The sequence below is a fragment of the Lytechinus variegatus genome, chromosome 5 (genome assembly GCF_018143015.1).
Source record: "Lytechinus variegatus isolate NC3 chromosome 5, Lvar_3.0, whole genome shotgun sequence".
NCBI classification, from domain to species: Eukaryota; Metazoa; Echinodermata; class Echinoidea; order Temnopleuroida; family Toxopneustidae; genus Lytechinus; species Lytechinus variegatus.
This window is the reverse complement of record NC_054744.1, coordinates 33,584,656-33,612,466: the sequence shown is the minus strand read 5'-3', so window position 1 is coordinate 33,612,466 and position 27,811 is coordinate 33,584,656. Positions and strand designations below refer to the sequence as shown.

Below are 27,811 nucleotides of genomic sequence, written 5' to 3'. Positions count from 1 at the left end.
TTACGTACCAGGATGAGCATAGCCATATAACTGTTGTAAAATTAAACGAACATAATATGTCATAACTTTGTGCTTTCATACCCGATTTTGATGGAATTTTGAGTGCTTTACTTGTTTGATTTTTATCTTTATATTTTTATTCAAACTTAAGTTGGGATGCACTTGTTATTTTAGCGTTTCCTGAACTACCGCCTCGTTGTCTTTATATTCCAAAGCTCATACTGACAAAAATAAAGGGCTCATTTCAGTATTGGTGATGGCTAAAACGAAGGCTGAGTAGTCGGGGAGCTTGCTTGCGGTAAAGAGACGACTAGGGCTGGATCCTAAGGTTGATCGTGGGATGCAGCAGGAGTAGCAGGAGCAGCATTAGCTTGGTTCTGTGTTTGGTTTGGATCCTGCTGAACTGGTTCCGATACGCAGCACATGAGACAGGAGAGCCATCTGCTGAACGATTGCCTACAAGAAGCTTCAGGAAGCGGGAATTCGCCTAGGATAATAAAGAAATATAACGAGGATTGGTCTGCCTTACAGACACTTACAATTAATTATGCGTGTTTTCCTGAAAGGATAATATTTGATTTTAATTTACATCAAAACCTAGGGACCCATGAAGACACATGAAATTTACGTTGGATCGAATCTTCGTTATCCAAATATGTTTCTCGGCTTCTGGATTAAGATTTGTAATAACGTTTTAATGACTTAATTGGGTTACATCTTCTGTCAACTGTTCGTGGCAATCGTGGTAACGGGGACGACGACTGCTACCATAATTATAGGACGATTTTTTTTTCTAGAACTCCGGCCTAGTCTGCATACTACTGGTGCACCTGCTAAATCTACTACTTCCTGTCTACTCTTCTTTCTACATTTTCTTCATTTTCTTCTGGTTTATGTTTACTTCACAAGAACAACGACCAGGAGTGGTAACGAATTATACGACAAATATTGATTAGAACAGAACAACAACCGTTCCGACAACTTCTTTTGATACCACAACTCACAATCAGGACTGACAACTACTGCTGCGGCACCTATATTCTACAACCCGTCTTATAACAATTTCTACTACTGCTCTAATACTTCTTCTGCTGGTATTACATGTACTTCTACTACCACAACACTTCTACTACTACTACTACTACTACTACTACTACTACTACTACTACTACTACTACTACCACTATACTACTACTACTACTACTACTACTACTACTACTACTACTACTACTACCACTTCAACTATTACTACTACTACTACTGCTACTACTACTACTACTACTACTACTGCTACTACTAACTACTACTCGATGCTGTTGCGTTTAATTAAGGACTACGATCTCAGGATTTTATCAATTTGTAAAACAAATCCATAAACAAAATCGTAAGGACATCGTACGATCATCATATGCCATCCAATAGACTCGTGACATTAGAAGGATAACAATAAGTTTACGGTCTCATTGTGTTATTGACCGTATATAGACAAATGTAATATACGAGTCATTACCTGTGTGGGCGTACTCATTTAGATCCTTTTCGAGTGTCAGAAGTTTGTCTTCGGTGCGGTTCTTTGCTTTTCCACCAGCTGTTAGAGGACTTCCTCCAAGTTTCTGTGCAGCTGCAAACACGAAGGGTACTGCTGTGATCACGTACTCGACGAAGGAAGATATCTGAGTGGTTCTGTCAATGACGAAAACAATGAGAGCGACGATGCCAAAGAAGAAAATTCCAATGATTATGTGCTCGATAGTGTTGAAGACGTGACTGCACAAAGGTAGCCATTTCGGATAATGGCACGGAGAAGACTGGAATTTATCGTGAATTGCAATTGCGGAGATCCGTCGTTAGTTTGCTGAAAGATTTTGTTTTGCAAACTGTCGTCCTGGTCTAGTTTTGTGCCAACAGAGTGAATCTTGCTGAAGAGGTGTTGGTAGCTGTCGAAAAACTGAATTATGCTAGCAACAACGAAAAATGCACCAAGGATGACATTGAGCCAGACGGGGCTTCCATACCTAATATTTATGGCTATTCCAATTGAGGTTAAAACTATGATCTCGACCAAGAGCATAGCTGTTGCAGAGAACCGGAAGAAGCAAAAGATAGCTACCGCACTGTAGTATTTGAGCCTCACCTTTTTACTTTGCCAGTTGTATTGTTCCTCAGTGACTTGTCCTTGGTTATCATGCCCGTTACCTTGACCACTGAGTCGATGCTTGCAAACAAAATACATGAAGATGATAGCTCCAATTAGATAAAAGATGTTTGCTAATACAAAATCAAGACCCCAAACACGGGCTTGCCGGAACTTTTCGCCACGCTGTGAACTTCTGAAGGCAAATTCAGATGTAGTGATATAGATCAGGAAGAAAACCAAGTAGATGACGATCGGTATGGCGTAAACCAAACTCCAGTATACCACGTTGACTATTTTGTGATGCCGTGTGTTATTAGATGCAAGCATGAGCAACACGGGTGGGATAAGACTGATTCTTAAGATATTGACTGAATCTCCATAGCCTTCTTGCTGGATATCAAAATCTCTGGAGTAGATCCTCCACAATTCCCAGATAAGGGCCAACAAGAGCAATGTGTAAGTAATCCCAAAAGAAATAGTAACGATAGTACATCCAATTGTAAACGAAGGGTAAACTATACAGTTGTCCTGATCACATGTCTCTATATTCATGATATTCCAACATTCGTAATAGCTGCTCGATTGCAAATCGAAGAGACTATAACCAGGGATCAACGTAGCCCGAAGCAATGGTAAGCTAAGATACCTTTCTTTACACAAGACGTCATCCCTGGCATCCCGTGAAGCACCACCTATATTAGTTAACTGACGCCGAACTTGACGTAGGACTTTGGACAATGTATATCCCACGCAAGCATCAGAATACGATTCGTTAGGTGCTCCAGTGTTGTCAATTGTGACGTTGACCCAGTGAAACCCGAAGCTCAGAGTGTTCAGAGACAAGGACTTGTTAACGTAGGGGAAATGGAGGAAGGTTCTTCCCCTGCCACCTAGCCCCCAATGCCAGACCGATGGGTTACTCTGCTCTGAGTTGTCTGGTAGGTTGTCATCGATGAAGGCGATACTAATTTGGACAAGGCTCACATAATCATCGGTCACACTTTGAAGTTTTGAAACGATTTCCGGCACTGTGCTAATTTGAATGGCTAGTTCATTGTTGCATGGTAACTCCATCATTGTGTCATTTCGGATGAACGATGAGTCGTCAAATGAAGAACGGCGATATAGGGCAAACTCGTCAAGGTCCGGAGACATCCTCTTGCGTTGCGTTGAGTACACTATCATAAACATGCAGAGGAGAAATATTAACGAGATGCCTACCATCGATTTCTTGCTGATGTTTGACAGTTTTTGCAAATCCATTTCGGGTATCCTCACGATCTACAAATGAAACATAAATTTAGTGATATAATTAATTAGATAATTACCCTGATTCGTACAAATTGTAGGACATGAACTTTTTCGAAGCTTCTTTGTAGTACAGATTTTGAACACAAAGGCTGTATTTCAAAATAATTTAAAAAATCCATACAAGTCGTTAGCAACATCATGAGCTTTGTGAAATTCCTGGAATAGCTGAAACATATTGCACATTTTTTCCCTTTTCTCTTAAGAAGATTATCAAGACCTAATTAATTAAGATGTTGATTTTCATAGATCTTCCCTCGCATTGCTCGAGCGTAATTTGTCAGAATTCATCAAGTGGACCCCCATATATTTTGCCTCCTTTATTTTGAACATGATTGCCCGGCTCTACTTTCGCTATGACTTGACCATTGCTGGTGTAGGCCTATTTTGTTAAGAGGTGAGATGGTACAGAGACTAGTTTTATTCAGTGATTATTTACAGGTGGTAATTGTATCATGTAGCTTAATCACAATAAAGACTTATCAATTCTTTAAAGTCCCAGACCAAAGCGAAATTGTTAACCCACTAAAAATGTTAAGGACACTAAATAATAACGAAATCATACAGGACAGCGTGTTCCACAGAAATGTTAATGTCACGTCATACGAGTATATAATGTGAAAATCACTCGTATTGTACATAATTCAATAAAATAGCATTAAGGTTGCAAAATGCAGCTGCGCGTATTGTAACTCTATCTAGCAATTAAGCGCAGCCACATCACCCCTATATTGAAAACTCTTCACTGGTTGCCCCTGAAGGATCGCATAGTCTTTAAAATCCTTCTTTTGATTTTTCATATAGTCAATTGAACTTCCCCCAGTTACGATAGGTCTGATGCATCATTACGAACCTCATCATCTAATCTCTTACAAATTCCAGTTGCTAGGAAATCATGCGGGGTGCGGGCCTTTGCTCATGCAGGACCCGGTCTTGCATGAGCAAAGGGCCTAGCCCGTGGAATTCTTTCCCACACAGTTTGAAAACCCAGACTTCAGTGTCCAAGCAATGCTTTTTAGTGGATCCCCTCATTTCCATACACGCTCTTTTTTTTACTATTTATACAAGCTTTTGTTATATAATTATGCTAATTGAAAATGATTTTGTATTCGTACTTTGATTTGTATGTGATTTATATTTGTTATGGAAATGAAAATAAACTTCTTGAATCTTGACCACCTTCAAGGGCAACCTGAAAACATACCTGTATAAAAGTGTTTTTTTATAGACATTAACTTATTGTTCAGACATGTATTATATGTAAACAGTTTTGTTGTTCTGCTTTGAAGCGCCTTGAGCATCTAATCAAAATGGAAAGTGCGCTATATAAATTTAATGTATTATTATTATTATTATTTCATACAACCAGCGTAAATTGTATGCAATATGGTCAATTGAAGAACATGTCAATATTCTCCTGTGTTCGAACTGTTGCTCTTCTCCCCGATGTGCCCTTGTTAAGTTTTTGGCCGGGGGCGGGGGTTGCCTTTACTCGTTTCCTGTATTTGAGAAGATTTCTGAATATTGAGATCTTGCATGGTGCTCGTTTATTACAATTTGCCTCGAACTCGTCTTGTACCCTATTCAGATTCCTATTTGTTAGAACAGAAACACCAGAATCACTATGACCACGGAAGACCTCAGTCTTTATGATTGCAAACTGGCATTTGTTTTTATTTACAACTGGCTTAAATTCATATGGTTCATTGAATTCTTTCAGCACTCATCGGAAAACCTCTTTATCCACGTTGCGTTATGATGTTGAATAAAGTACTAGTTTAATTGTCTTCATTCACACTTTATGAAGTTTTTTTTTCATAGATTTTTTGGTCCACAACTTGCGGGCCTATACTAAAAAAGGAAATGTCTTCAAAGGTCAAGTCCACCTCAGAAAAAAATGTTGATTTGAATAAATAGAAAAGAAAAATCAAACAAGCAAATGCTGAAAATTTCATCAAAATCGGATGTCAAATAATAACATGACATTTTAAAATGTTCGCTTATTTTTTTCACAAAATAGTTATATGCACAATTTAGTCACATGCAAATTAGAGAATTGATGATGTCCCTCCCTCACTCACTCTTTCTTTTTTTTTGTATTGTTTGAATTATACAATATTTCAATTTTTACAGATTTGGCAGTACGGACCAACTTCACCGAACCATATAATGTTAAACAATGCTAATTCCACATGTTCAGGGATAAATAAAGCTTCATTTCACAGAACAATGAGGAGAAAATTTGAATATTTTATATAATAGAAAACAAAAGAAATAGTGATGTCATCATTTCCCTCATTTGTATACCGTCCAGGATGTACAGATAACTATTTTGTGAAATTAAGCAAAACATAGAAATGTTATAACTTTCTTATTTTACATCCGATTTTGATGAACTTTTCACTGTTATGCTGCTTTGATTTTTCTATCATTATTCAAATCAACATTTCCTTGGGGTATACTTGTCTTTTAAATAATATTTAAGCTTCAACCAATCTAGATGATTATTTGGGGGTGATCTTAATTTATCACCCCAACTGATGAAAGTTTTCTGTGGCATGCTATCTTCAATCAGACATGTTTGGCCCGAATTCGCAAAGCTGGTTTTGAAAACCATCGGTTGAATCCATGGTTTATGCAGATTTCCTGTATGAGAACGCTTATTTACCACATATATAGAACAAATATATCAGGCTTTGAAAAAGTATAGTGGAATTATTTATCCGAGGTTGGTCTGGCAATTCCTACTTTTCCCGAGGGGCGAAAGCCAACTGTCTCAGAAAATGTGGAGCTTTTATAATCAATTTCGAATATGATTTTAACATTTTTTTTAAGGATGTTTTATTATATTCTCTCAAATCAACATACATAATCAGATTCTATAAACAATTTGTACAAACTATTTGAAACATAATTATAAATTATACAATAAATCCATTACAATATAATTATACAACTTATACATCAAACTTCAAAAATACTAGAAATTAATATACTAATGCGTTTCAGCAATTACAAAATGAAATATTAACAAAATATATGACATGATCAGAGAGAAAAAAATGTTGTTCCACCTCCCACCCCCCCCCCTCCCCTCCGTCCCCAGGTTAGGAGCATTCTCCCCTTTATGCCTATACTCTACATGGAAGGGACTGCAATTCTCCGTATTGGTTTTTTCTGTGTTTTTATTTATTTTGTTTTGTGGCTTTGTCTCTCGTATATATACCTTTGCCTCACTCTCCCTATTTATTCTTTTAATTAAGATTTTCCCATTTCCTTAAATGAAGAGACATCTTGCCTCTACCTAGCGCCAGCCTTCTTTCTTCCCATTCTTCTTCTTTAAATTTCATTTTAATTTCATCCATGGTTATATGTGCACCCTTTTCCCTCCCTTTGAAGATTAAAAATTTAACAAAGATTAAAAAATGATTGATTAAGCGTTCTTTTCCTTCGTCCTTTAATTCTACCCCTACAAGAATTTCCTCCCAGCTTAAATTACCCGTAGAAATAAAACCAAACATCTCCTTACAATTATCCCAAACCAGACAAGCATATTCACATTCCAAAAAAAGATGGCGATATGTTTCCTCCTCTTTTTTACAATAACAACAAAGGTTATTTTGTGAGATTTTAAAACGGAACAAGTGATGATTTGTGTAAGCAATGCCGTGTAACATTTTAAACTGAAATTCTCTTAATCTACTGTTCAGAGTACATTGTCTTGGTCTCATAAAAATGTGTTCAATCTTTTCATAAGAGAAACTATATTTGTTTTGTAACCTTTCGAAAACATCAGGTATTGAAAAGTTGCATTTCATAAAATTTGCATAAACGTTTTTAGATACTAACTCCTCCATTGACAAAATTCTTTTTCCAGATATAAATGATATTTCTTCCCTAAGAGAAGCCTCTTTGCTATCTATTTTCATATTTCGTTTCCAGCTGACTGGAAAAGTTTTATAAATTGACTCTATCAGATGAAAATCATTTATGTTTAAACCCTGTCTTTGGAAGTACGAAAATGGCCTTAAGTTTTCATCATAATCCATAATTTGTTTCAATCTGTAAATATTTTTTTCATATATTTTTTGGTTAAATATGCATTTCCCTTCAATTCGTACAAATTTATTGTTAAAAAATATCTCATTTCCTTTAAATGTTCAGATTTTAAACGAAAATCCTTCGTCTCTATCCATACTTCTAACAAATCTATATAAAATTGCGGCAATGCTATCTCCAACAATCCAAGCAAGTAATCACATGAAAATATAAAATTTCCTCCCAGATGTTTTGTGGCATAATTGAAATATTGTTTCCATTTCATTGTATTATTTTCTTTTAGTCTTTTAATCCACATAACTCTCTGTGCCTTTATTAACCATTGAAAATTCATCATTTTTAAGCCACCTTGATGGTAATCTAAGTACATCGTTTTTTTGTTAATCTTATTTCTGCCACCCCACAAAAAAGTAAAAGTCAACTGATCAAGCTCAACATAAACCCATTCTGGAATTGGTGTAAGAGATGCCACATATATGAATTTTGAAAAGATAAACTGCTTTAATAGTTGTATTTTGCCCATCAAAGTTAAATCTCTTTGCTTCCACCAGTTTAACAACTTCTTTATTTTACTTAATATTTCTTTATAATTCAATCTTTCTTTTACTTCTACATCTAAAGAAAAAAATACACCGAGAATCTTTATAAAATCCACCTTTTGGCCAAAAGATAAATCATATGATTTTCCTTGGGAGGAACCTAATAATAGAACCTTCGTCTTATCGTTATTAACTTTGAGTCCTGACACTTTTCTGAATTTTTCTAAAATTTCTATTACTTTTCTTACTGAATCTAGATCTCGGACAAATATAGACATATCATCTGCATACATAACCTGTTTTACTTCTTCCTTTCCAAAGGAAATTCCTTTAACATCATTATTATATCTTATATTATGCGCTAATACTTCAATACATAAAATGAAAAGATATGGTGAAAGCGGATCTCCCTGCCTTACCCCTCTTTCAACATGAAAATAGCTTGTAGAATCCCCCCATTAAAAATACAACTTTGGCTATTTGTATATAATATTTTGACCCATGGATATTACAATCGATTTTAACATAGATTTTACAATTGATTTCAGAATTAACTTTGAAATCGATTTTGAAAGCTCACACATGTTCTAAGACAGTTGGCTAGCTACGTTATCGCCTTGTCAATCCGTATTATTTAGTCCTCCTTAAGGGTTCCGTCTAAGGGATTTTAATGTTTTTAATACAGGGAGAGCCTAAAGAAGGAGAAAATAATAGAGATTGACAAGGCGATATCTTGGCCAGCCAACTGTCTTAAAATAAGTTTGAGCTTTTAAACTCAATTTAAAATACGATTTAAAAATCGATTTTTAAAATTATAACTGTCTAAAAGTGGCAGAATGGTTTGGAAGAGGGAAAAGAGGAGTTGATGGAATAATAAGGAGAGGTACAACTACGATTTTTTTGAATGGATTTTAAATTCATTACTAAAATCAATTTTAAAATCGATTTAAGATCAATCTTAGATCAGTTTTAGTATTAGTTTTAAAAGCCCATTCACATTTTACTGATGCTGACGAGAACATCATTTGTCCTGCGTCTTAACTGTGTCCGAGGGACTGCTTTATTTTGGAAGGTAGGAGAAACAGAGAGAGAGAGGAAGACTACCCGTTCAGCTCAACATACGTTTCGCACGCGAGCACAAAGAAGATCAATCAAGCACATCACTTAATCAATGTCTCGAGAATTTAGGTAGGGATTCTATTAGGTCTCCAGCCACTTAAAACACGATATAGCCCTTTTATCTATAAAATAAGACCAATTTTATGAGAAACGGACAAGTCTAATCAATTTTAAAACACCGATCGGAAAGATCGTCTTCACAGCTTTTACGTATATGCATTAAACCACGGATAATGACCATGAATAAAATTCTTTCGGACGGGCTGCGGACTGAATGGCACTGTAACGTTGGATCTACCTCGGCTCCGCTCAGGATAGCTTGCGTGTTCCATGCTACCGATGCACGTCGTGTCCGACAGCGGCCGGGTCCCGCCTTGGGGCCACTGCATGCAGAAATGTCCGCATATGGAATGATATGATGTAATATCGATGTGGCAGATATGGCAATTAAGTTCCGACTCGGAGTCCTCGTCTAAGACACAGTAGAATCCGGATCTATTCTAAGCTAGTTGAGCCACATGTCTGATTTGCATGTTTGTTATGTTAAAACAGTAATTCAGTACATTTTATTTAAACCACTTGCCGGCTTAAAACTAAACTCGAATTTTAATTTCATTTTATTTTCCCAGCTTGTTTGCCCCATTGAAGACACCGTTCGAAAAAAAAATCGCATCGAAATCCAAAAAATCGCAAAAAATCCAAAACCCGAGTGATTTCGTAGGCGACCCGAGTGCTTTTGCACGCGCACACGACCCGAGTGATTAGTATAAGCCTTGGATATATTTGTCAAAAGGTGAACAGGTGATCCAGGCGAGAAAATCCCTATTTTCAATGACCTTGAAGGTGGAAAAGTTAGGATTATCAGTGTGAGTTATTTGATAAATAAATCTTTCCAATCCTATTAAATGGCAGTGAAGTGTGGGGATTTGAAGATTTAAATCGGATTGAGATTGAAAAGATTTAATAGCTATGTACATAAATGTACACTAGCTGATTGTATTATTTACAGAACAAAAATTTATATTCATGTTAAATCCAGAGTAGTAGGTCTTTGGCTAAAACGGTTAGAGGAAATCACTGCAAATTCTCATTCAGGCTTTACAATTTTTAAATTTACTTTATAAAAATGAGTGCATTTTCCCCATAAAGTTATCATATGAAGAAAACACTAAATAGCGCAGCACTTGGAAATGTGTGTATTTAGAATACATGGATTCTCCACGCTCTCAAGCTGATGTATACCTACATAATTATCACGGCAAGATAAATTGTCAAACATTTGGTCTAACCGCAGTTGCATCAACTATCGAATCTTTAAAAATAGAATAGTATTTGAAAAGTATGTGATGCAGCTAAAAGATGCAATAACTTTATGTCGGATAAGAATGTAGATCACATCGATTACCAATTGACAGTACTTTTGAAAAGAAAGTAAGATGAAGTGTCCTTGTGAGGTTCATGGAGATGAATTGCATTACCTTTCTTTATCCCTTTTTTCAAGAAAGAATGAGAGTCATACTTAGATTGTCAGTTTGTTGTATAGCCCTAGCACTTTTCACAAGGTAAAGTTATTTAGTAGATCGGGAGGGGGGGGGGGGGGCGGCGTTCCATGAAAGGACTTGCTGCTTGTTGGACATTTTATCCGACATGTCTCATTTTAGGAACAGTGCCTCTCTGCCAATCAAAATCACGGAAAGATGTCAGATCTGACAACTTGTCGGATGAAAATATTGATGAAACGCTCCACTGGTATCAAGTAACGGAATAGAAATGAACAATTTATATTCATAATCATAAAATACATTAGTTTCTGTCAAGTCTGAAAAGTAATGAATCACATTCTTACTAGCAAAGTTTCAGTGACCGGTAGACAGAGAAAACCCCGTGTTATTTTAAACATGTTGTTTTTAGTATACATCTAGATATCTTTACTTTTAAATCATGATCACCATTTTCTAAACAAATGTTGTACTGCAATTTATGTTAATGATATCTACACTTTATGTCAGAGTTTTTATTCTGTAGGTACTGTAAACGAGTTGTACACCCAGGACCCAAAGTGGATCGATAGAGTCAGTAAGATCTAATCTACGGTGTGTGAATTGGCGCGATATCGCCTTTGTCAGAGTAACAAAATGTCATAACACCCATTAAAGTTATTGATACGCAGTGCGCCATCCTCTTTTTTTTCCCGAGGACTGGTGAGCCGCAACTTCCGCCCCGCCTCCCTGGATCCGCACCGATATTAGGTCTTTTCACACGTGAATATTGAATCATCATTGTAATGATTAAAATTTGTCTTTAGAATCGTTGGACCCAACTTTCACACGGAAAATTCGTACCGTTATTTTAGTGAAACTTGACTGGAATCCATCTCCGGAGTAGAATTTGAATTCGTGATTATGATTAGCGTTCGTGATTCTAGTTTGGTTTCACACGAGCTCAAAATTCGTCATTAGCCTTATTTTTCATTGGAATCATCACTCAAATAACGATTTTTTTACCATGTGAAAAGGCGGTATATCTTGCATCATGAATTCAATTCAAAGTGGCGGGAGCATAACGGGATAAATTTTCCATTATGTTAATTGTTATGACTAGGTACATGCACATTGCCTATATTCACAGGCGATTTCAATGTTCCATTATGAATTCAGGATGAACGTTTGACGTGTGGTAATTTGAAAAGGTACTAGCTGAAGGCCATACTTTGTTCACATTATTTAGCCGAGCAATGCTGTAATTCGTTTTTATTTCGCTAATTATCTGTATCGACAGGTTGTGCAAAAACTAATTAAAATAATTTCGTCTATCGGTACCACTTTTTCGTGATGTGCTGCATTGCTGGATTTTCCATTTAAATATGTTAATTTTCCATTATGTTAATTGTTATGACTAGGTACATGCACATTGCCTATATTCACAGGCGATTTCAATGTTCCATTATCAATTCAGGATGAACGTTTGACGTGTGGTAATTTTAAAAGGTAATATAGCTGAAGACCATATACTTTGATCACATTATTTAGCCGAGCAATGCTATAATTCGTTTTTATTTCGCTAATTATCTGTATCTACAGGTTGTGCATAAATTAATTAAAGTAATTTCGTGTATTGGAACCACTCTTTCGTGATGTGCTACATTGCTGGATTCCATTATGTTAATTTTTATGACTAGGTACATGCACATTGCCTATATTCACAGGCGATTTCAATGTTCCATTATGAATTCAGGATGAACGTTTGACGTGTGGTAATTTGAAAAGGTACTAGCTGAATACCATACTTTGATCACATTATTTAGCCGAGCAATGCTATAATTCGTTTTTATTTCGCTAATTATCTGTATCTACAGGTTGTGCATAAATTATTTAAAGTAATTTCGTGTATTGGTACCACTCTTTCGTGATGTGCTATATTGCTGGATTGAGGATTATATTATATTAATTTTTACTATTTGCATGGAAGTAAAGAGTTTGGCTGTTTTGTCAGTAAGAACAAAAGCATTCTTAATGCTAGCCGATGATAAAAAAACCCCACCAAGACGACTACTTTGAAAGGTTTTATACGGGATATGATATTTGATGGTTCTAAATTTCTCTGTTTGGCAAATTAATTGATAGATACTTTTACGAGATTATTTGAGAATAAAATTTCATTATACTGGCGCCACATTCATGAATTCAAAGAAGGAATTGCCAAAAATAATACCTGAAATAGTTCTTGCCCCATGTGACCAATTCTAAGACATGCAAGAGGTGAGGGTCATGATATTCTTGATATTAATTTGTTAGCAAGTTTGGACAAGAAAATCACACCAACCATGCCAAGACGTCCACTTCGGATATACATTTTTAGTATTCGGAAGGGAAGATAAATAATGTATTAGAAATAGTCTGCTTTGCCACATAGCAGGTATAAAGAAAATAACAATCACAATTGGTAATAATAGAATGCCGAAAAGATCATATATATTTTTTAAAGGAAAACGGAGCATAGCTCTCAAAGATGGAAAGGAGAAGTCACACTCTTAGTCAGTGTTCATGGTGACACATAAAAGGAGAATTACAAATCCGGTCCTGAAACAGTCGTAAAAACACGCCTATTCGTGGGAATATGATTTTTATAGCAGTATTAAATATGGGAGACAGGCACTTACCTAATAAGGGTCTCCACAGGATGTTCGAGAACCTGGTCCTAAAATGCAGCACGAATCTTGTGATAGCTTCTTGATGTTGCTTGTTGCTGAACACGATATCGACACTTTCACATATGCATATAAACTACCTCGGGATCGTTGGGTGGGAATATGGGATTGCGTGCGAGAATTAAGGCGTAATGTAATGCTCAGAGGACATTGTTTTTATGCTACACCCCCTAAACCCTTTACAATCATGTTACCCGAAACTCATGCACGGCGATCAGTGACGTTTGCTTACCCTCGTATCGATTTTTTAGGAACTTGATCCCTAAACTTCCAAAGTTAGGCTAGCATTCTAAAAAGTATCCCGAGCCTGGCCAAAGATCATCGTACATAAATGATATTTGACCTTAATGCTTAATCATGCGGCATGAAACTCCTGCAAGTAGATCAGAGCATGGACCTAGTCCATGATCAGAGACACCTGAGCGAATATTTTCATGTTAATATCAAGTTTCATGAACTAGATCCATACATTTTCAAATTTACTATGATACTTCGGAAACTCAACATTGTTTAAGATTTCAATGCTGATACCCAAGCATGGTTAAAGTTTTTCGACCCTTGGCTTTGACTTTGGTCATGTGACCTGAAGACAATGACAGAAGATCAGCGATAACTGTTTGCCTTACCCGTCGGTATAATGGCGCCTCTAGTGTCGCTCTGCTATGGAGGTGAGACAAAAATCATTGATGTAATAGAATCTTATGATAACTTATTGCCACCAAGATGTTCACAATTTTCAGCTTCACTGGACATCCCTTTTCATTACCTGTACTTTAATATTGCTTGGTTATTAATATATATTGTAAATCAACCACTGAAATTGGGACAGGATCGAGGCTTTGTGCCACAGTAATTTCGTTAACTATTTCCGCCCCTGTGGTTCCAATGGTTGATATGATCGGTTGGCATGCTTCCTCGCACACGTACAATCGCCACTCCATTACAGCCGCACGGTGTTCGACTGTCGGTAAGTTTCACTGGTGTTCATAGCTAAATTTCTTTCAAACTCTAGATTGTTTTATCATAGGCACTACGACAATGAATTAGGACTCGGAAGCAACTTTGTAGTTGTAGATCAATACTTTTATTAACCGTAATTAACCGAAGTGTAGGACAGACGTGTTGTCGCATGACTGACGCAGATGGCGCTATAACACTATAACATCAAATATAAATCAAATGGCGTGATCACTTTTTCCTTATGTAAACGAAAAGAATTTTGCAATGATCCAAGGCAAAAAGCTTTGTAAAAGTATTGTCATAATATAAAAGTGTAAACTCGCAAACAACTGCAAAGCAAATACGCAAACATTAGCGCAAAGACATACCCACAGATGGGACATCAAACAAAACCCAAAATAATAACCAAAAAAATTAAATGCGCAGCATAACTTATCACAAGCACAAAAATGAGCAGCAATTGGTAGTAGGCGAACTAGCTGGAGTAAGAAAAGGTATTCGTTTGGTAAGGTGAGGATCCTGACAGCAATAAACTATCAAATTAGAATCAAAATCTTTAAATAGAGCTGGCTTGCTGTTTTCGTCTGTTTGGTAGCTGAAAAAAGGCTAGACGCATTAAAAAAACCCATTAGCACAAAAAGGTAAAGCTGCAAAAATGCATAAAAAACAAAAGATATACACCAAAAATAGTGTCCATCAGCAAATGTCCATCAGTAAAGGGCAAGCTGGACAAGGCACAGGCAATGGGGAGGGGGGAAGGGACATAAAAGCAGGCCAAAGTCAATCACAAACGTAGTCGCTAAAATACGAAGGGGGGACACGACGGCGTAAGGGATACCGCCGGCCATTATCGGGGGTAGTGATGTCAAGAGGCCCTGAGGGATCTGACTGACCAGAAAGTGAAAGGGGAGGACTAACATCAGGGTGAGAAAGTTCGTGGGGAATATCAGGGTGGTCAGGAGGGGGGCAAGGGACATCCGGCACATCAGTAACGTCAGAGGCATTAGGCAAGCATTGTGAGTCATCCGCCGAGTTGGGACTGGGGAACTCCTCATCACGGTGGTCGTAGTCATCGTCATCAGAAACCCTCGGTCGAGTAGGATGAGAGGTAGGAATCCCTGGGGGGACCTTCAAGCAATCCGAGCGCCGGACACGGTATGACGTAGAACGGAGTTGGCTCCCAACAAACTTGCGGATGTTGCACCAATCGTTGTCGACACTGCAGACAAGGTAGCGAGGTCTGGCCTGGGTCTTAGTCCGGTCCGAGCGCAGGTAGACAAGGTCACCAACGTGAACAAGAGACTCACCCATCGAAGATAGGCGTTTGGGTGCCTTCGATGCCATACTGGGCCCATGGTTGGAGAGCCGTTTCTCATGTTGATTGGTAATAACGTCCATGTCATGCAACGGAATCTGTTCACTGGTGAATTGGTCACGCTGGGTCCATAGCTCACGAGCAGAGAGACCAACGCCACGGATGCGGCTGTTAAGACGAGCGGTGGCCAGAGCAAGTGCAAGTGGAGTAACAGGACCACCACGGGGATCATCACGAAGCAGCTCATCTTCCAGCTCACGGACAGCCTTCTCAGCGACAGGATTCTTGTTGATGTTCTTGGCACGGCCAATCTCCAAAGTGATGCCCTGACTGCGCAAAGACTCATCGTGTTGTAGAGCAGAAAATCCAGGAGCAGGGTCGGTGCGGACGATAGATGGAGGGCCATCAAGTGGCCTGAGAGGTGCGCATAGCTGAAGGAGGGCTGCGCGAAGAGTCTCCTTGCGTTCATCTGGGATCAAAGCGCTTACAGTGTAAGAAGTGACACTCTCCCTGAGGATGAAAATGAGTTGGCGAGAACGCTTGATGACATCCGCAGCAAAAGACACCCCAATGACACATGGAGGGTCACCTGTAGACTGGGGAGTAGCAACACGAGGAACATTCTGGAGGGAGAGACAGCTATGACATCCGACAGTCACCTGTTGAATTGCTGCATCAAGATCCAGGGCATAGAAAAACCGTGAGACAACCTGCTTGAGTTGGTGTGATGTGGGGTGACCAAGTTGAAGATGCAGGGCAGTAAGAATCCCCTGGAGTACATTGCGAGGAATGACGATACACTCCTGCTGTGGCAAGAATGCATGATCCCGGCGGACGACCAGTAATCCATCACGAGCGATGGTGGCAACCTGGAGATATCGCTTCACATCACGGATACCTGTCAACTTCTTCGACGGGCGAGTACCCTGAGTAAGGTGGGCATGGGCACGGCGGAGGGCTGGACAATCAGACTGAATCCTACCCCACGCGTGACGAGATGTGAAAGGGAGGCGTATCTTCCCTGAGAGGATGTCAGCAACAGAAGTAAGATGGACAACAGAGTCTTCCATCCGTGAAATGAAAGTACAGATCTGGCATCGAACATCATGGCATGGAGGAGCATTCCTACTCGCAAAGTCAGCTGGGACATTGGCGGAGCCCGCCAGGTGACGTAAGGAAACCTGGTATCTGCTAATGGTGGCCAAAAAGGTAGAAACCCGAGGACTGGCAGAAAACTCACCACGACACAATTTCTCATAAGCCTGAACACAAGGTTTGCTGTCAGTAAGAATGCAGACAGGGTGGTGAGACTGGATGATGTATGGGCTGAAATGCTTGGTGGCAGCAGCGATGGATAGTGCTTCTACTTCACAAGGTAAACCATGTGATTTGACGACCACGGAGCTTCGCGCTAAAAAAACCTGCGACGAAAGGCGTCCGGTCTCTCGTGACGTACATGGTTGCGCCAAGACCATGGTTCTTCACGGATCCATCAGTGACAACCCATAGCTGATCAGAAGGCCGGGGAAGAGTAACCGTACGAGTAGACTTGATGCCGGACTGGGCTTTGTTGAAGGCATCATGAAGCTCATCCGTCCAGCAGATGCGGTCTTGAGATTTCATACCTGCAATCGAATCATCCAGGGGGCCCAGATAGGATGCGCAATTTGGGAGAACGCGAGCAAGCATCTTATAGGCTCCAATGAAAGACCGCATTCCCTTCACGGTTGAAGGGCGTGAGCACGTTGACAAAGTTGTTATCCTGTGAGGACTTGCTTTGAGGTTCCCTTCAGACCAAACCCATCCTAAAATAGTGGTGGTTTTTGGACAGACGGTAGTCTTAGATGGAGACAGGTGAAGACCATTGGAGGCTAGTGCATGTAACACCCTGGACCAGTTATGCAAAAGGGCCTGCCAGGTGTCAGCACCACAGTACAAGTCGTCTGCAAGCTTGACAACAACACCTTCAAACAATAGATCTCCAAGCACTCGACACATCAACTCCTCCAATGCCGTCTCTGATCCCGGCATACCCATAGCACAACGGGTGTAAACCATGATGCCGCGGAAAGGGGTAGCAACACCACAATACTTCATTGAATCACGAGAGAGAGGTATTTGATAAAAGGCACTTGCAAGATCAGATGCAATAATGTACTTCCACTGACCTATCTTTCTCAGAGTGGAATCAACGTCTGGCAAAACTGAGGGCTGGGGCTTAGAGTAGCGCCCAACATCAGCAAAGGCTGTGACAAGACGAGAGCCGCCATTCGGCTTCTTCACAAGAAACGACGGGTTGACATATTCAACCGTAACACCAATATCCTCAGGGCGTGCAAAGACGCCAAGTTTCTCAAGGTCATCAAACTTACGCTGCAACTCAGTAAGCTTCTCTTGGGAATACAAGGGAAGGCGACCCTTGCGTTGTGGGGGCTGAACAGGACCCATGTTCACGACGGCCTTGAATGGACCAGATGCACCATTGTAACCCTTGAATGAAGGGCTAAACACACAATCATGTACTGCATGAAGAGACTGAAAATCGCCCCTTGCCTTTGGGGGGAGGATATTATCAGGATCCACAATAACAGACTGAGAAGGCTGTGATAATGTCGGCCCTTCCTGCATCACAGAGGGGAGGGCAGTCTGACTAGGAGGAATTGGCGCAATCTGATCGCCATCTGAGGCAACCACTGGACAAACCTGACAAAGATGTTCATTGCGACGGATAACACAAGGACCGCAAGAGAGGTTTGGGATGCGGATCCTACCAGCAACACTAGAGACAACACCTGGAGCCGGAAAGAATTCTGTGATCATTGGTGTAGGAGGGGAATCTGAGCGAGGCTCTAAGACAAGTGTCTCATCAGCAGAAAACTCAGGAGGTAGGGAAACCTCAAGGAATTCACCTGGCCAAATAGTAGTAGTTTGAGAAGGGGCACGAAGGACAAATGCGCGACGCACTGCATGACCAGCCTTAGGCTTACTACAGGAACCGTAACTGAACACAGTACCATCAGCCAAGAAAATCTCCCTCCTTGCTGGCCTGATGGCCACATCATTCCTTTCCATGAATGGCGTACCAGCCAAAACGTCAACATCAAGGTTCTCAATGACCAATCCTTCAAAATGGAACTCATGATTGCCACGACAAACGGTGAAACGGGTTTCACCACAAACCTGCAGCGGGGAGGACCCATCAGCCTGATGAGCTGACTGGGTGGTGGAGGACACGTTGCAACCTAATACTCGGGCCGTAGAAGCACGCATCATATTCCCAGTAGCACCACTGTCGAGGGTGATACGAACAGCATGATGATCATAAAATGCGTCAAAATAAGGAGACTGGCGAACTTGGACACGCAGTGTGGAAGAGGTACCTCCAAGGCCAGGGTCTGGTGACAAACAAGCCTCGTCACATGACTCCTGGGGGTCAACCTCACCGTCAAAATCATCAGAACCACCATCATCGAAAATCTTGGCAACCTGCCTGGCCTTAGCCATGTACTGCCGATCGGAGTCTGGAAGGTAAGGACAGACACTCAAAAAATGGTCACTAGGACGGCCAGCCTGAACGCAGAGTGGACAAGATTTGGAAGGCCTGGGACGGAACTTCGCCGGGGTTCGAGACTGAGTACGCCTGGGAGCAGTCTGACTACGACCACGGGGCGGAAAAGCCGCTGTACGCATCGCCCTGGAACATTCAACTGACTCCAAAAGACTAGTAAGAGCCTGAGAAATTTCAGGTTTGAGGGATGCAAGTGTACGTGAACGGAGTTCTGTGCCGTACCTTTGCTTCACCACCTGGGGGAGGCCAGGGTGCAAAAGGCGAAGCTACTGCAGAACAATGAAATTCTCAATGGAAGGCGAAAGTTCTTCATCATCCAAGATGGGATCACCGTGATGGGTAATACCACTACCAACTGTCAACAAATTGTCCTCGACAAAGGCAAGTAATCTCTGATATAAATCTTCTGGCCGCTCATCAGATTCCAGCTTGATCTCGAAAAATTCCAAAAAATGAGCGCCTGTTGCCTGAAAGCCATAGTGAAGTCTAATAGTGGCCAAAATGTCGTTCAAAGAAGTGGAATTGCGGACAATAGAATTTCTAGCAATGACGGGACAAAAGTTAGCAATCTGACCTAGCATAAGATCAAGTAGGTTCGCTTTCTGTTGAGCAGTTTTGCGTAATTCTGAAGGAACAGAGGGATTGTCATCTATGAAACCCCTTGTGGGGTTAGCTTTTGTTTTCTTACCCCATGTTACCGACTCAGAAAGGAAGAAAGCAAAGTTAGGATCAAGATTCAAAGTGTACAAAAGATTCTGCCTCCATCCTTCAAAGGATGTAATGGATTCAATTTTACCCAAGCACCATTGCTTAGGTACTTTCGGCATGCTACACGCCATTGTAAGGCTGTGGGACCGACACTACTTACGGCTGGATCTAACCAACTACTCGTTCACGGTAAACTTACTTTTACGGTGCAACCGGCTGTTTTCCTCTCAGCAAAGTCCTTCAAACGTGGCCTCAGAAAAAAAATCAGGCGTGAGTGAATCCCAATAGCGGCCAGCACGACAATAAATTAGGACTCGGAAGCAACTTTGTAGTTGTAGATCAATACTTTTATTAACCGTAATTAACCGAAGTGTAGGACAGACGTGTTGTCGCATGACTGACGCAGATGGTGCTATAACACTATAACATCAAATATAAATCAAATGGCGCTAACTGTGTTTTGGGTTTAAAATGACAAAATAATAATAAAAAAGATAATCGGATTTCGACTTCAGTTCCCAAGTTGGTAAAATATAGGCCTATGGGTGATTTTTTCCTGACGTTCCCGCATCGTTATTCTTCCTTAGCACCGCAGCTGGTAGATCGATTAACAACCATTCTTAAAAAATGTGGCAGAATTGTCATATTTGCCTAAACCTTATTAGTTGTTTTCAGAATCGTCTCATACAATAGTTTTTTTTCCCAATTAGTACATGCATCCCTGAGTCCACCATCTAAAACGACCATATTTTTCATTTTGTTTGGTTTGCCATGCTCCTGCAGAAGGCTTACCCTCCATGCTTATTGATCCCATAAATGTTTAACCACCACAGTCATCATTATCAATCTTATTTTTCTATTCGGCAGAGAAAAAAAAAACACACACACACACACAACAAACACACGGTATAAACAATACAAGACAAGAAATATCAACCATTGGAACGACATGGGCAGACAAAGTTAGCTACACTACTGTGGCATAAGGCCTCCTGTCCCGATTCCAATTGCTGATTTACAACATATACCAATAGCTAAACAATAATAAAGTACTAGTAATGAAAAGAGATATAACATGCGACAGGAGTATTCGAAAACAATATGGGATATATGTAGATCAATTGCAATTTAGAACTACATGAGTCCCTCTCCCATATAATGGTGGCGTCTTGCAAAGATTACAAACCTCATTCTACGACTATACTTGGAGAGAGTATTTTGGAGAACTAAAACTGTAATAGACCTGCCACGCAAGAACCGACAATCGAACTGATGGTGAATAGCCGTTGTTACACCAGGAAATTTGGTAGCCTCGTAAGGTTCGCAAATTTAAATTTTGTTTAAATGGGAAGGGGCACAAAATGATCAGTGGATGATTCGATCGTGAACTAACGTTTCCCTACCTACTGCCTCCAACAAAACCATCTATAATTCCTAACTTCCATATTGACGAGAAGAGTAAATTGCTGACGCTACTTAAAAACCCCTACACAGTTTCTCAATATCCAGGAATATGATTTTTGTGTTTAATGTTATTGGTGATGGCTATAGCGAAGAATGGACAGTCGTGGAGCTGCCTTGCAGTAAAGAGGCAGCTACGACTGAAGTTGAACTCTTTGAGGTTGATTATCAGGACCACGACTGGGTACAGAATGCTGTAATGGGTTGGTAGATTGATTGATGGATCCGGCTTAAAATATTGATTCGTGTGCGAAGCGCGAGCTGAAATTTGAATTTCTGACCTGAAACCAGGGCCCCGTATTACAAAGATCATCGATTAATTGCTAAATGAATTGACAAATCAAGATCAATGTTACACGTACATTTGTCGCAAAATACTGACTAGGAACCAATCAGAAGTGTTTTTTCATTTTTGCTATTCATCACAAACCTTTGTGTTACGGCGCCCTGGACATTCTGCGCTCTGTTTGTTATCACGAACACTATGCGTATCTCACTAAACATGCTAAAAATTGATCCGAGCGCGAAGGTGTGATAAAATAATTAACATACATACCTGAAAACAGTTATATTAATGACTATAGGCAGTGACTCATGAATATAATATATATCTCCTCAATCAAAACATGCGAGCGCGAAGCTCGAGCTGAAATGATTTGAGATTCTGATTGGAAACTGGGAATGTGTACCACTTTTGCAATCATAAATAGGATGAGTATCTAATCAAACAACTAGTGCGAGCACGAAACTCGAGCTTATTTTATATAGACAGATTTAATCCTAAAACAGGACATCTAAAGCAATATAACCATGAACAGCATGGATATATATATATACAGTGCTTATAAAAAAAGTTTACACTTTGGAAAAGCCCTAGGAATTAAAAAGTATAAAACATGTGGGTAATTTTCTTACACACATTCTTGGGTTTGGGTCTCATCTATCCAATGAAACTAAAAGTTATGACAGAATGTTACACTTGAGTGAGCACTGTCCATTTTTGTACAGCTCGCAGAAATCTGTTTGCGCAGAAATGCTCGTTTGTACGCTGTGTCAAGGGCAAAGGTCGAGATCAAACTTACCCTGCGTAACATTTCCCTTTCACTTTTAGTCAATTGAAATAATTCGGATACATTCAAGCATTTTGTAACAAATCTGCAACCCAAATTGAAATTTCAACACTTAGTAAGCATAACCTTTACCCTTTTTGTGCCAGCTGGATCTGAAGACATAACTGAATCTGAACAATAGTTTATATCATACATTTCCAGCATTTTTTCACTTAGTTTTTATCATTCAAAGTGGGTTGACATTTCACTTTTTTCATTTAATACTTGTGTCTCCACACTTCTCCCAAGCTTGACAATGATTAACAAAATGAAAATCAAGCCGAAGTCATTTAATGCAAATCCAGCTCAGTGTAAAGCAACTTTCGTCACGATATAGTCCAGGATAGGCCCCATAGAAACTTGACCAAACCTTGTTTTTTTATATATACAATATTTTTTGATGGTTTCTTGTCAATTCGAGGGTGCTGATTACGAATCTGGATGATGCCACTCGTGTAACCTTGAGCATTTTCCGCAAATTGGCAAAATCCAATATGGCCGCCAAAATATGCAAATTACCCATGAAAATCATAAAATTGTCCGCACATTGGCTATGGAATGGATAAAAGCGTGTGGCAGGAGTAAAATACACTCTGAAAATATAATTTTTTTACAAAATATCTATTTTCCTGATATTCAAAATGGCTGCCATAGTCCATTGTATACTCTATTATGTACAATATGAATAGGGAAAACTGATTTTTACAAAAATGAGCACTAAACGGCAAAAAATCACGATGTATGAACGAAGTAATATATGCAAATCATCATTACTAACGAGATATATCATTTATTATGTCATAAATGGAAACATTTCTGTATTTTGATATCTAAAATGGCCGCCATTGGCCCAAACAGTATTGCGTACAACGGCAATGGGGGCCAAAAAAAAAAATTCAGCCATTTGTAAACTTTTTTTTTGATACGCACTGTATACATCGAAATTATTGACGCGAGCACGAGGACCGAGCTGAAAGTATCTTATTTCCAGACCTGAAAACTATATTCTAAGTTTAATTTTCGATAAACAAAGGTCATGTGAACACACATGGTATCAACATTAGCTAATTGATTTTCTTGATAAGATTTGCAATAAAAACGGTGACAGTTTGGGTAACTTCGCTGCTCACCATCCCCTTGCACAAGAGACTTTCACCACACATACACACACACACACGCTATTTCACTATTCCACTCTGCTGTTAAACCTCTCCTTTATATTCGCCGTGCACTTACAATTCAAAATTTACATTTTTTTATCATCCTAAGAAAACCCGAAACGAAAATGGTTAGTCAACAAAATATTTGAAATAAATTTATTTCAATATTATTTGTTATGTTTCAATAAAAAAGACCGAGTAAATTGGTCTCTACGTGTTTGTTTGATATTAACTATAAACTAAGTACATGATTTAGTTTGATTTTGGTCAGATTTCCTGTACAGCCGCTAAAATGATAAATTTTCAATGATAAACAGAAAATAGATGTACAACGTTGTTCTTTGGGGGGGGGGGGGCGGGGGGGGGGGAGGCAGTGAACTGTAATCAAAGAATAAATATTGGAATGACGATTAACAGCAAAACTTACAAGTAACCTTCCATTGATCAATCTAATGGACGATTCCACACTAGAACTTCAAAAATATCATAAATTTCAACATGCTTTCAATAAGTCATAAGTAGTGTAATATTTTACTATGATACCTAAATTTTATGAAAATTATGAGTTTTAACCAAAAGTGAAGACAGATATAGTTTTAATTGGGGGTAACAATGGAATTTTAAATTTTCAATAATTTTGCTAATTGAATAGTCAAGTACAAACACCGCCTGAAACAATTATTTGCAAAGCACGAGAAGATTGAAAATATTGCAGGTCAATAGAATAATATATCATTGAACTGTTGAATGTTCCAAATAATATCTACAAGATTTTCATGATCCATAATAGGGGCAGCCCTGATTTTTCCGAACCTATTTTTGGCAATGTCCCGTACGACACATGACAATGCAAAAGTTTTTCCTACAATTTTATTTTTGATGATGCAATTTTATAAAATCAGTTTCTCTATCTTTGACTCATGGGCATGATGGGTGATCGATTTATCCCATAAGGATCTAATTACTGCCCTTCATTTTTCAATTATTGTCCTATTAAAAGTTGTCCCGTACGTCAAACATATATAATGCATTTAATTGCAGGATTTTGATTCAGAAACCATAAATAGTAGGCATATTTAAATTCATTTAATTGATTTAACATAAAGTGAACTGAAAAAGTAATTTGTTACATGAAACAGGTGATTCTAAACATTTTAATTGATTTCATGTAGGCTTATTCTTTTGTGAATCCCTTCAGCTAAACTGGTGATTTTCACTGATCAGAGCAGGTTAATTTCATTTCATTGAGCATGAAAAGAAAAACTTTATAATTATTTCAACCTAGCCTGGAAGATGAATTCCTCTTGCATGCTAATGTGGAATTATTATAAGACCTAAGAAAAATACATATCAATCATCATGATCATCTATTTGGACTTCCCTTGATGATCACTATTTTTTTATATACAGTATTGAAACTCCTTACTTTTTTCAAGTTGTAAAAAAAAATCTGGAAAATAAGACAAACCATATGGTTTCATGAAATGCAGATGGGTTTGAAAAAGTAGAAAAAAATATTTTGTGGAATTACAAGTGACAGTTGTGACATATATCATGTAGATACATGTATACATTTTATATAAAAAAAGCTATAACATTTTAGCCCCATAATTTACACAAAGTTTCATTCATTCATTGTTTAAATAGTGTTTGGAAATTATCAATTAATTCACTAAAATATAACTTCACACAAAACCTCAAGTTTTTCAGCTTGTAAAAATGCTGTGAACACTTGTCATTTCCCATCATGAAAAAAATATAACATATTGCTCCCGATTGTATATATTGAGGTTACTTAATTATATTGTCCTGAATAACTACTTGTTAAAAGATTTTTCATAAAAAAAGGAAGAATTTAGGGGCAATGCTCCTTCTGATTGATAAAAAGTTCCTTATTTTTTTATTCAGGCTGCCCAGTACAACACGCAAGTGCCTGTAGAACACACAAGTGTCCCGTACGACACAGAAGTGTCCTGTACGACACACAAGTGTCCCATACGACACATTATTTTGTTTATGATATATATTGACAGAAATATTCAGCTAATAGCTTTTTCTAACCTAATGAATGTCTTAGTTTGATAGGATTATCATTATCATCAGTCAAATAATGTGACTGAAGAAGTCAGAGACATAAATTAAGAAAGTTTGGCTTCAATTTAGAGATGTCCCGTACGACACAATTTGAATGTCCCGTACGCCACAATGTTCTTGAAAATTATAATTTGCTTTATTTATGCATGAATGTTTATTTTGCTTTCTTTCACAGATGTGTTTGTTCTTGGGTAATTGAATGTCAATTTGAGTTCAGTTTCTATGAAATTTATCTGCCCAACTCACAGACTTTTGAGTACAAACTTGAGGTTTCTAAAAAAGCCACCTTTTCTGCGTCCGTACGACACATTACTATTTTAAATCTGTATTATACAGGATGTGAATTCAAGTCATGTTAAGTCTTGGTTTTTCTAACACTCTGATAGTACTTGATGATCACCTATAGTTACTGGAATATTTTTAGTTTTTTCTTGTAAAAAACTGTCAGATGTTCTCTAAATGTCCCTTACGACACGTATGGAATCACCCTAATCACGAAAACTCTCGAGTTGTTTTAGTTCATGGAAATTTGTCTTTATACATGTCAGAGATCGAGACTTTAAATAAACACTTTGAAACAGGAAATTGAATTGATAACAAAATCGAGAATATATTATACCGATTTCGCAAAATCAACAAACTGGGTTATCAGAATGAATATCGCTTCCACTGTTTGCAAGACATTCATAAAGTAATACACAAAACAGAGTTTTATTTCTCGAATTTTCGAGATTATAGTCAATACACGATTATAAAAATGAAACGAGGTGGTACCTTTTATCCGGATCTACAATTTTCTCAAAGCATCATCCCTTTGGCAAAAAAAAAAATATGAGACATTTTATGACATTCTAAATATTAAAAAAAAGCAAACAAACAATCGAATTGATCCCAAAGGTTTATAAAAAAAATATATGAAAGAAAGATCACTTCTGCTTACAAAGTCATATAGGATTTGAATGAATTATTCTATCAACAACATATCTTACTTTCGGTCCTCTGGCATGTCTGGACAACACTAAGAAGTAAGCTTTAAAGACCTATGATCACTTAAATCAGTGTACCCTGTCATACAGCTATCATCTTATTCAAATAACTTTCAATGATTCTATAAATAAATTTATTACAAAAAAATACAACAGTTAACCGAATCTTGTCATTAAGACATCTACGGTGTTGAACTCTTAGAGGCTTTTATTAACCAATAGTTTTGTCACCAAGACAACTTTTTAAAAGATTAACAATGCAATTATTGAACTTTCGTCTCACTATATGGAAATGGAGGTATTGATGACCAAGATCAGAAATAGTCACACAGACTCCCCCTTGCCATTTCTCATATCGACCAATTACAGATGATCACCCAGATCAAACAAAGTTCAAAGAATTGTACTTCCTTTCTGTTAATGCCGAAATTCTCTCTCTTAGTATTCCGTGACTCTCTTCCTCAACATGTTTCATTACTTCAGTCGGCAGATCCTTCTTGATGCGAGCACATGCGACGACTCACGCTAACATGGTATTCATCCCATCCAGTAGGGTAGCTCTTTCAGATATTGACCCGATGAGTTACCTGAATAAACATCAACCATTGTAAAACCAAATAGGCCTACCCCTTCGAATATATCTATATTTCATATAAAGCTTTAAATTAATGATAACAAATATAATCGTGACCAAAAGCAAATTATGACACTGATTCGTTTCATTTGAAAATTCTTTGCGTATAATTCTGATCAATTTTCATCCTATGAATAAAATAACCTGGCAATGTATCTTTAACATCCTTTACCAGTTAAACCTTATTATTATTATTATTAAGTATACAAACACAGTTTCGTGTATCAAGTACCTTGTAAATTTGCATAGCATAACGATACCAATAACTGGAAATGATACACAATAATCAAATTCTTTCTTAGAATAATACATGGAAAATCCTACTTACTATTCCTCACAGGATGAGAATGCCCAGACAATACAAGGATTCGCCAGTCCAAACGATTCATCTATCCGCTGAATCTTAGTGTGAGTAGAAACTTATAAATGCTAACAGTGAACATGGAA

The 27,811-nt window shown here is 38.4% G+C and overlaps 1 pseudogene; it reads right to left on the bottom strand.

Moving 5' to 3' along the window:
- Window positions 1-323: 323 nt before the first annotated feature.
- Window positions 324-3,400, bottom strand: LOC121415411 (annotated as a pseudogene).
- Between the last annotated feature and the right edge of the window lie 24,411 nt (window positions 3,401-27,811).